Genomic DNA, 9,705 nt, shown 5'->3' on the forward strand with positions numbered 1-9,705 from the left:
CCATGTGTCCATGTTATCTCCCATGTGTCCATGTTATCTCCCATGTGTCCATGTTATCTCCCATGTGTCCATGTTATCTCCCATGTGTCCATGTTATCTCCCATGTGTCCATGTTATCTTATGTGTCCATGTTATCTTATGTGTCCATGTTATCTTATGTGTCCATGTTATCTCCCATGTGTCCATGTTCTCCCATGTGTCCATGTTATCTTATGTGTCCATGTTATTTCCCATGTGTCCATGTTATCCCATGTGTCCATGTTATCTTATGTGTCCATGTTATCTTATGTGTCCATGTTATCTTATGTGTCCATGTTATCTCATGTGTCCATGTTATCTCCCGTGCGTCCATGTTATCTCCCGTGCGTCCATGTTATCTCCCGTGCGTCCATGTTATCTCCCGTGCATCCATGTTATCTCCCATGTGTCCATGTTATCTCCCATGTGTCCATGTTATCTCCCATGTGTCCATGTTATCCCATGTGTTCATGTTATCTTATGTGTCCATGTTATCTTATGTGTCCATGTTATCTCCCATGTGTCCATGTTCTCCCATGTGTCCATGTTATCTTATGTGTCCATGTTATCTTATGTGTCCATGTTATCTTATGTGTCCATGTTATCTTATGTGTCCATGTTATCTTATGTGTCCATGTTATCTTATGTGTCCATGTTATCTTATGTGTCCATGTTATCTCATGTGTCCATGTTATCTCCCGTGTGTCCATGTTATCTCCCGTGCGTCCATGTTATCTCTTGTGCGTCCATGTTATCTCCCGTGCGTCCATGTTATCTCCCGTGCGTCCATGTTATCTCCCGTGCGTCCATGTTATCTCTCGTGCGTCCATGTTATCTCTCGTGCGTCCATGTTATCTCCCATGTGTCCATGTTATCTCCCATGTGTCCATGTTATCCCATGTGTCCATGTTATCCCATGTGTCCATGTTATCTTATGTGTCCATGTTATCTTATGTGTCCATGTTATCTCCCATGTGTCCATGTTATCTCCCATGTGTCCATGTTCTCCCATGTGTCCATGTTATCTTATGTGTCCATGTTATCTTATGTGTCCATGTTATCTTATGTGTCCATGTTATCTTATGTGTCCATGTTATCTCATGTGTCCATGTTATCTCCCGTGTGTCCATGTTATCTCCCGTGCGTCCATGTTATCTCCCGTGCGTCCATGTTATCTCCCGTGCGTCCATGTTATCTCTTGTGCGTCCATGTTATCTCTTGTGCGTCCATGTTATCCCCCGTGTGTCCATGTTATCCCCCGTGTGTCCATGTTATCCCCCGTGTGTCCATGTTATCCCCCGTGTGTCCATGTTATCCCCCGTGTGTCCATGTTATCTCCCATGTGTCCATGTTATCTCCCATGTGTCCATGTTATCTCCCATGTGTCCATGTTATCTCCCATGTGTCCATGTTATCTTATGTGTCCATGTTATCTTATGTGTCCATGTTATCTCCCATGTGTCCATGTTCTCCCATGTGTCCATGTTATCTTATGTGTCCATGTTATTTCCCATGTGTCCATGTTATCCCATGTGTCCATGTTATCTTATGTGTCCATGTTGTCTTATGTGTCCATGTTATCTTATGTGTCCATGTTATCTTATGTGTCCATGTTATCTTATGTGTCCATGTTCTCCCATGTGTCCATGTTATCTTATGTGTCCATGTTATTTCCCATGTGTCCATGTTATCCCATGTGTCCATGTTATCTTATGTGTCCATGTTATCTTATGTGTCCATGTTATCTTATGTGTCCATGTTATCTCATGTGTCCATGTTATCTCCCGTGTGTCCATGTTATCTCCCGTGCGTCCATGTTATCTCCCGTGCGTCCATGTTATCTCCCGTGCGTCCATGTTATCTCTCGTGCGTCCATGTTATCTCTCGTGCGTCCATGTTATCTCCCATGTGTCCATGTTATCTCCCATGTGTCCATGTTATCCCATGTGTCCATGTTATCCCATGTGTCCATGTTATCCCATGTGTCCATGTTATCTTATGTGTCCATGTTATCTTATGTGTCCATGTTATCTCCCATGTGTCCATGTTATCTCCCATGTGTCCATGTTCTCCCATGTGTCCATGTTATCTTATGTGTCCATGTTATCTTATGTGTCCATGTTATCTTATGTGTCCATGTTATCTTATGTGTCCATGTTATCTCATGTGTCCATGTTATCTCCCGTGTGTCCATGTTATCTCCCGTGCGTCCATGTTATCTCCCGTGCGTCCATGTTATCTCCCGTGCGTCCATGTTATCTCCCGTGCGTCCATGTTATCTCCCATGTGTCCATGTTATCTCCCATGTGTCCATGTTATCTCTCATGTGTCCATGTTATCCCATGTGTTCATGTTATCTTATGTGTCCATGTTATCTTATGTGTCCATGTTATCTCCCATGTGTCCATGTTCTCCCATGTGTCCATGTTATCTTATGTGTCCATGTTATCTTATGTGTCCATGTTATCTTATGTGTCCATGTTATCTTATGTGTCCATGTTATCTTATGTGTCCATGTTATCTTATGTGTCCATGTTATCTCATGTGTCCATGTTATCTCCCGTGTGTCCATGTTATCTCCCGTGTGTCCATGTTATCTCTTGTGCGTCCATGTTATCTCTTGTGCGTCCATGTTATCTCCCGTGCGTCCATGTTATCTCCCGTGCGTCCATGTTATCTCCCGTGCGTCCATGTTATCTCTCGTGCGTCCATGTTATCTCTCGTGCGTCCATGTTATCTCCCATGTGTCCATGTTATCTCCCATGTGTCCATGTTATCCCATGTGTCCATGTTATCTTATGTGTCCATGTTATCTTATGTGTCCATGTTATCTCCCATGTGTCCATGTTATCTCCCATGTGTCCATGTTCTCCCATGTGTCCATGTTATCTTATGTGTCCATGTTATCTTATGTGTCCATGTTATCTTATGTGTCCATGTTATCTCATGTGTCCATGTTATCTCCCGTGTGTCCATGTTATCTCCCGTGCGTCCATGTTATCTCCCGTGCGTCCATGTTATCTCCCGTGCGTCCATGTTATCTCTTGTGCGTCCATGTTATCTCTTGTGCGTCCATGTTATCTCTTGTGCGTCCATGTTATCTCCCGTGCGTCCATGTTATCTCTCGTGCGTCCATGTTATCCCCCGTGCGTCCATGTTATCCCCCATGCGTCTATATTGTCTCCCATGCGTCCATGTTATCTCCCATGCATCCATGTTGTCTCCCATACGTCCATGTTATCTCCCATGCGTCCATGTTATCCCATGTGTCCATGCACACATAGGCTGTTATCAGTAGTTTTTGGCAACATTGTAAAAAAATGTATAGGGACACTTTTTTTTGTCTGTAGGCAGAGTGAGGCATTTGTTTTTAGGGGGTGGGGCATTCGTTTTTAGGCATGGCCCCAGCGGAGTCCCTCCTTACATCGGGTGTCCCCAGTCAGCGGGAGTCCTTCTTTACATCGGGTGTCCCCAGTCAGCTTGAGTCCCTCCTTACATCAGGTGTCCCCAGTCAGCGGGAGTCCCTCCTTAGATCGGGTGTCCCCAGTCAGCGGGAGTCCCTCCTTAGATCGGGTGTCCCTAGTCAGCGGGAGTCCCTCCTTACATCAGGTGTCCCCAGTCAGTGGAGTCCCTCCTTACATCGGGTGTCCCCAGGCAGCGGAGTCCCTCCTTACATCAGATATCCCCAGTGAGCGGGAGTCCCTCCTTACATCGGGTGTCCCTAGTCAGCGGGAGTCCCTCCTTACATCAGGTGTCCCCAGTCAGTGGAGTCCCTCCTTACATCGGGTGTCCCCAGTCAGCGGGAGTCCCTCCTTACATCGGGTGTCCCCAGTCAGCGGGAGTCCCTCCTTACATCGGGTGTCCCCAGTCAGCGGGAGTCCCTCCTTACATCGGGTGTCCCCAGTCAGCGGGAGTCCCTCCTTACATCGGGTGTCCCCAGTCAGCGGGAGTCCCTCCTTACATCGGGTGTCCCCAGTCAGCGGGAGTCCCTCCTTACATCGGGTGTCCCCAGTCAGCGGGAGTCCCTCCTTACATCGGGTGTCCCCAGTCAGCGGGAGTCCCTCCTTACATCGGGTGTCCCCAGTCAGCGGGAGTCCCTCCTTACATCGGGTGTCCCCAGTCAGCGGGAGTCCCTCCTTACATCGGGTGTCCCCAGTCAGCGGGAGTCCCTCCTTACATCGGGTGTCCCCAGTCAGCGGGAGTCCCTCCTTACATCGGGTGTCCCCAGTCAGTTGGAGTCCCTCCTTACATCGGGTGTCCCCAGTCAGCGGGAGTCCCTCCTTACATCGGGTGTCCCCAGTCAGCGGGAGTCCCTCCTTACATCGGGTGTCCCCAGTCAGCGGGAGTCCCTCCTTACATCGGGTGTCCCCAGTCAGCGGGAGTCCCTCCTTACATCGGGTGTCCCCAGTCAGCGGGAGTCCCTCCTTACATCGGGTGTCCCCAGTCAGCGGGAGTCCCTCCTTACATCGGGTGTCCCCAGTCAGCGGGAGTCCCTCCTTACATCGGGTGTCCCCAGTCAGCGGGAGTCCCTCCTTACATCGGGTGTCCCCAGTCAGCGGGAGTCCCCCCTTACATCGGGTGTCCCCAGTCAGCGGGAGTCCCCCCTTACATCGGGTGTCCCCAGTCAGCGGGAGTCCCCCCTTACATCGGGTGTCCCCAGTCAGCGGGAGTCCCCCCTTACATCGGGTGTCCCCAGTCAGCGGGAGTCCCCCCTTACATCGGGTGTCCCCAGTCAGCGGGAGTCCCCCCTTACATCGGGTGTCCCCAGTCAGCGGGAGTCCCCCCTTACATCGGGTGTCCCCAGTCAGCGGGAGTCCCCCCTTACATCGGGTGTCCCCAGTCAGCGGGAGTCCCCCCTTACATCGGGTGTCCCCAGTCAGCGGGAGTCCCCCCTTACATCGGGTGTCCCCAGTCAGCGGGAGTCCCCCCTTACATCGGGTGTCCCCAGTCAGCGGGAGTCCCCCCTTACATCGGGTGTCCCCAGTCAGCGGGAGTCCCCCCTTACATCGGGTGTCCCCAGTCAGCGGGAGTCCCCCCTTACATCGGGTGTCCCCAGTCAGCGGGAGTCCCCCCTTACATCGGGTGTCCCCAGTCAGCGGGAGTCCCCCCTTACATCGGGTGTCCCCAGTCAGCGGGAGTCCCCCCTTACATCGGGTGTCCCCAGTCAGCGGGAGTCCCCCCTTACATCGGGTGTCCCCAGTCAGCGGGAGTCCCCCCTTACATCGGGTGTCCCCCCTTACATCGGGTGTCCCCAGTCAGCGGGAGTCCCCCCTTACATCGGGTGTCCCCAGTCAGCGGGAGTCCCCCCTTACATCGGGTGTCCCCAGTCAGCGGGAGTCCCCCCTTACATCGGGTGTCCCCAGTCAGCGGGAGTCCCCCCTTACATCGGGTGTCCCCAGTCAGCGGGAGTCCCCCCTTACATCGGGTGTCCCCAGTCAGCGGGAGTCCCCCCTTACATCGGGTGTCCCCAGTCAGCGGGAGTCCCCCCTTACATCGGGTGTCCCCAGTCAGCGGGAGTCCCCCCTTACATCGGGTGTCCCCAGTCAGCGGGAGTCCCCCCTTACATCGGGTGTCCCCAGTCAGCGGGAGTCCCCCCTTACATCGGGTGTCCCCAGTCAGCGGGAGTCCCCCCTTACATCGGGTGTCCCCAGTCAGCGGGAGTCCCCCCTTACATCGGGTGTCCCCAGTCAGCGGGAGTCCCCCCTTACATCGGGTGTCCCCAGTCAGCGGGAGTCCCCCCTTACATCGGGTGTCCCCAGTCAGCGGGAGTCCCCCCTTACATCGGGTGTCCCCAGTCAGCGGGAGTCCCTCCTTACATCGGGTGTCCCCAGCAAGCTTTTATGGGAAGAATAGTTTTGCTAAAAAAAAAAAAAAAAAAGCTAAAAAACGCTACTGCAAAAACTCTGCAAAATTCATTCTACAGCCAACGCTGCTTATAATGTCCAGTGTGCAGGAGGTCTTAGGCTTTCTTCTATTATTCACCTGCTGATCCTGCCGCCAAGTCTTTTTTGTTTTTCAGCAGAACAAACTCTCCTGCAAATGTATCTTTTAACAGGGATGTGACAAACCATTTATCAACTTTTTATTCATTCACGTAAAAACCTTTATCCCAAAAGAAAATGTTGTTGTAACTGCTTATAAAGCGTAAGCTGGAATTCGGCTTCAGTTATAGTGTATCTAAATCTGCTAGTACATCTAACGCCCCCACCCCCCAAAATTGACAATGCTGCTGTCCAAAGATGTCCCCCTGTGCTCCTTCATCCAGAGTGGGGAGCTCTAATACAGGAGGGGTGTTACTGGCCGGATCACCAGGTAAAAATAGGAGGGAAAAAAAGCCTAAAAAAAGAAAACATATGCAGCCGCCACATCTAATGATTGGTAAGCTGCATTATATTACATTTTGAGTTTGCGGTTTAATACTGCTTTATGTCGCACCCTCCTGTGTGCAGGGCTGGACTGGGACAAAAATTTGGCCCTGGACTTCATCCAGATCGGCTGCCTCCCCCCCCAAAAAAAAATCACGCCCACCAAAAGGCCCCCATATCCATTATTGTATATCATGAGAGGGTGAGAGAGAGAGGTGGGAGTGAGAGAGAGGGGGTGTTGAGGGAAATGGGGTGAGAGGGGGTGGGTAAGAGAGAGAGGGGGTGAGAGGGGGGTGAGAGAGAATGGAGGGGGGTGTGTGACAGAGAGGGGGATGAGAGACAGAGGGGGGAGGGGGTGAGAGACGGGGGGCTGAGAGACAAAGGGGGGACACTGAGAAACAGAGGGGGACTGTGAGACAGAGGGGGACTGTGAGACAGAGGGGGGCTGTGAGACAGAGGGGGGCTGTGAGACAGAGGGGGGCTGTGAGACAGAGGGGGGCTGTGAGACAGAGGGGGGCTGTGAGACAGAGGGGGGCTGTGAGACAGAGGGGGGCTGTGAGACAGAGGGGGGCTGTGAGACAGAGGGGGGCTGTGAGACAGAGGGGGGCCTGAAAGACAGGGGGGTCTGAGAGACAGGGGGGTCTGAGAGACAGAGGGGGGACTTAGAGACGGGGGGCTGAGAGAAAGAGGGGAGGGCTGAGACAAACCACATAGCACTGTCCCTAGCTGCAGTTCCTCCTCTGACCCCCCACAGGCTCTGTGTGCTGGCAGGTATGTGTAGGATGCCGGGTACCTGATGGCCAGCAGCTGCAGCGCCGAGTCTCCCTCTTGATCCAGGGGTGCTCTTGCTGCTCTGCTCCTTCCTGCAGCTCCTTGGCAGCATTCTGCCGGTCCTCTTCCTCCAGACCCCCAGTCAGCTTGTCCTTCAGCTCGGGCCGCACTGTTCTTGGAGCAGAGAGGAGGTGGAGGAATTGAGGTTCTGGTAGCGCAGAGGGGGCCGTGCCCACTCCTGTTCGCCTCTTCGGTGGTCAGGGAGGAGGTGGAGCTCTTCTCCCTCCCAGGCTCTCACATCTAACTGCCCTCCTCGCTGGCCACCTTCCCCAAATCCCTGCTGCTGTTTGCTGCACACGCTCTAGCTGCTGCCGAACTCTGCATAAAAACTGGCCCACTGAGCCATCGGCCCACTGAGCCATCGGCCCACTGGGAAACTCCCTGTAGTCCCGATGGCCAGTACGTGCTTGCATGTGTGTTATGGGGGCATGGGAAGAAGTTGAGAATTATTTTTAATGCATTTTATTAGATTTTCTAATAATCTCGGTCAGCTTTGCTCCACAATTGATATTACAGGTCCGTAGAGTACTCGCTGACGGCTGCCGCAATAATTCCGGAGTTCTGTGGATTGGGATGTTGGTGAGCTGAGAACGGTCCAGACATGAAGACTTCTCAGGCTCACGCTGGGATGTGGTGGCTCCTCCTGCTGCTGACGTCTCCCGGAGTGAACGGCACAGGAGACACTATTGAAGGTAAGATTCATATTGGATAAGACTAAGCCAAACCGCCCCCCCCCCCCCCCCCATTCCCATCGGTGCAATTTGACTGGTCAAGTCGCATGTCAAATCGGAGCCTATTGCCGGCAATAAGAGCACCCCAATCAGTGCAACGTCAACTTTGAGGCGCCGCACCGATTTCCAAAAGCAGTTCCTGCACTACTTTTGGCGACTTCAGGGAGGGGGGGTGATTTCAATAGACATCTGTGCATGAACCCGCACAGATGTCTTTCAAGTCGCCCCCTCAGAGTCAGAATGAAATGCAGCTTTGAAATCGAGTTCAGGAGAAGTCACATGATTTCAGAGCCGTGTTCGGTGTGAACGAGGACTCGGAGTAAGTTCCTGATTTTGGTCCTTACCAGAAACTCCCCACTGTAATCATGAACGGAATGGAGCTGGATTGCATACCAGGAACCGATCTGCATTGTTAGCAGCAGCCTTGGAACAGGGCCATTTTTAAGGCAGGGCAAAGGGAGCAGCTGCCCTGGGCCCTATCATTGTTGTGGGGCCCAAAGCAGCTGCCTCATACTTGTCAACTACCCTGGTTTAAATTCCCTCGTCCCTTGAGGTTTTAGTCCCGTGCTGTGTCCCAATATCTCAGTGTGAAGTGCTGCTACTAATGCTGCCCAGCACTGCTCTATTGTGTACAGGTGACTCACCTGTAGACCCTGTGTTTACATGTAAATTACCGGCATTCATATGTAAATAGGGGCGGCATTAATATGTGTATCATGATCCCTGAGGTCATATCCACAGTAATCTCTAGCAGCCAATCAACAAGCAGAAATCATGTACTGTAACCTCTAGCAACTAATCAGTGAGCCATAATGTGTGCTGTAACCTCTAGCAACCAGTCAGTGAGCGGTAATGATAACCAACCAATCGCTGCCTGATCTGATTCTGTAAACTGATTTTGAGTCTAGCTGCTATTTATTGTATGTCTCAGAGCAGGTGGAGAGCGAAACTGCATGATGGGGGGGGAGGGGGGACCCAAGAAAAGTTTTGCCCAGGGTCCAATCAATATTAAAGACGGCCCTGCCTTGGAACCATCACAGGCTATACCATCCAGATGTAAAACAAAATACGATGGAGGAGCCGGATTTGATGCTCGGCTTTCTTGAAATGCAGGTTGATAGAGGATCTTATCAGATTGATCTAGGCCACTCATAGTACACAAAGGGGGGGGGGGGTAACATCTCACAGTGGTGGGATGCACCCAGGGCCAGGACAAGGGATGGGCAGAAGGGACGGCTGCCCTGGACACTGGTACCATGTGAGGTGGAGGGGTACCACAAGGAGATTTGGGGGGGGGGATTTGTGTTGGAAGGGGGAGTTTGGGGGGGTGGGAGGGGGTAAGTATTGTTCTAGTTGGGGAAATTTGGGGGGGGCAGTGTTAAGAATGGTGATTTAGGAGGATTTGTGTTGGGGGGATGGGGGGGGATTCATGCTAGGAGGGGAGATTTGGGGCTAATGTGTGCTGGAAGGGGGGAATTGAAGTGGGGGTGTAGATGTGTACTATTAGATATGAAAAGAGAGTTTTGCCTCATCTAAATGACTGTACTGCCTGTGCATCCCGTCCCCAAACACATAGTAGAAAAAGATTCCTCAAAAAATGGGACTTTAAATGGACGTCAGGTGGTAAAGAGTATAAAAATTTTAAAAATTATCATGCAATACATATATTACATCATGAAACAACATAACCAATGATAAAAACATATGTATGGGAGGTAAGGAAACCAGCTGGAGGAAGGGAGGAGGCTCGCAAATGAATG

General features: G+C 51.7%; 1 long non-coding RNA gene across 1 annotated transcript in view; it reads left to right on the forward strand.

Annotated features, from left to right (window-relative positions):
* Positions 1 to 7,900, forward strand: part of LOC141112836 (uncharacterized) — an 11,366-nt gene extending 3,466 nt beyond the window's left edge. Inside the window, exon 3 of the long non-coding RNA XR_012236652.1 lies at positions 7,731 to 7,900. This is a non-coding gene — a long non-coding RNA (uncharacterized lncRNA). The remainder of the gene's footprint in view (positions 1 to 7,730) is intronic.
* The last annotated feature ends 1,805 nt before the right edge of the window (positions 7,901 to 9,705 follow it).

Source organism: Aquarana catesbeiana, linkage group LG11, assembly GCF_042186555.1.
Source record: "Aquarana catesbeiana isolate 2022-GZ linkage group LG11, ASM4218655v1, whole genome shotgun sequence".
In the NCBI taxonomy this organism is placed as follows: Eukaryota; Metazoa; Chordata; class Amphibia; order Anura; family Ranidae; genus Aquarana; species Aquarana catesbeiana.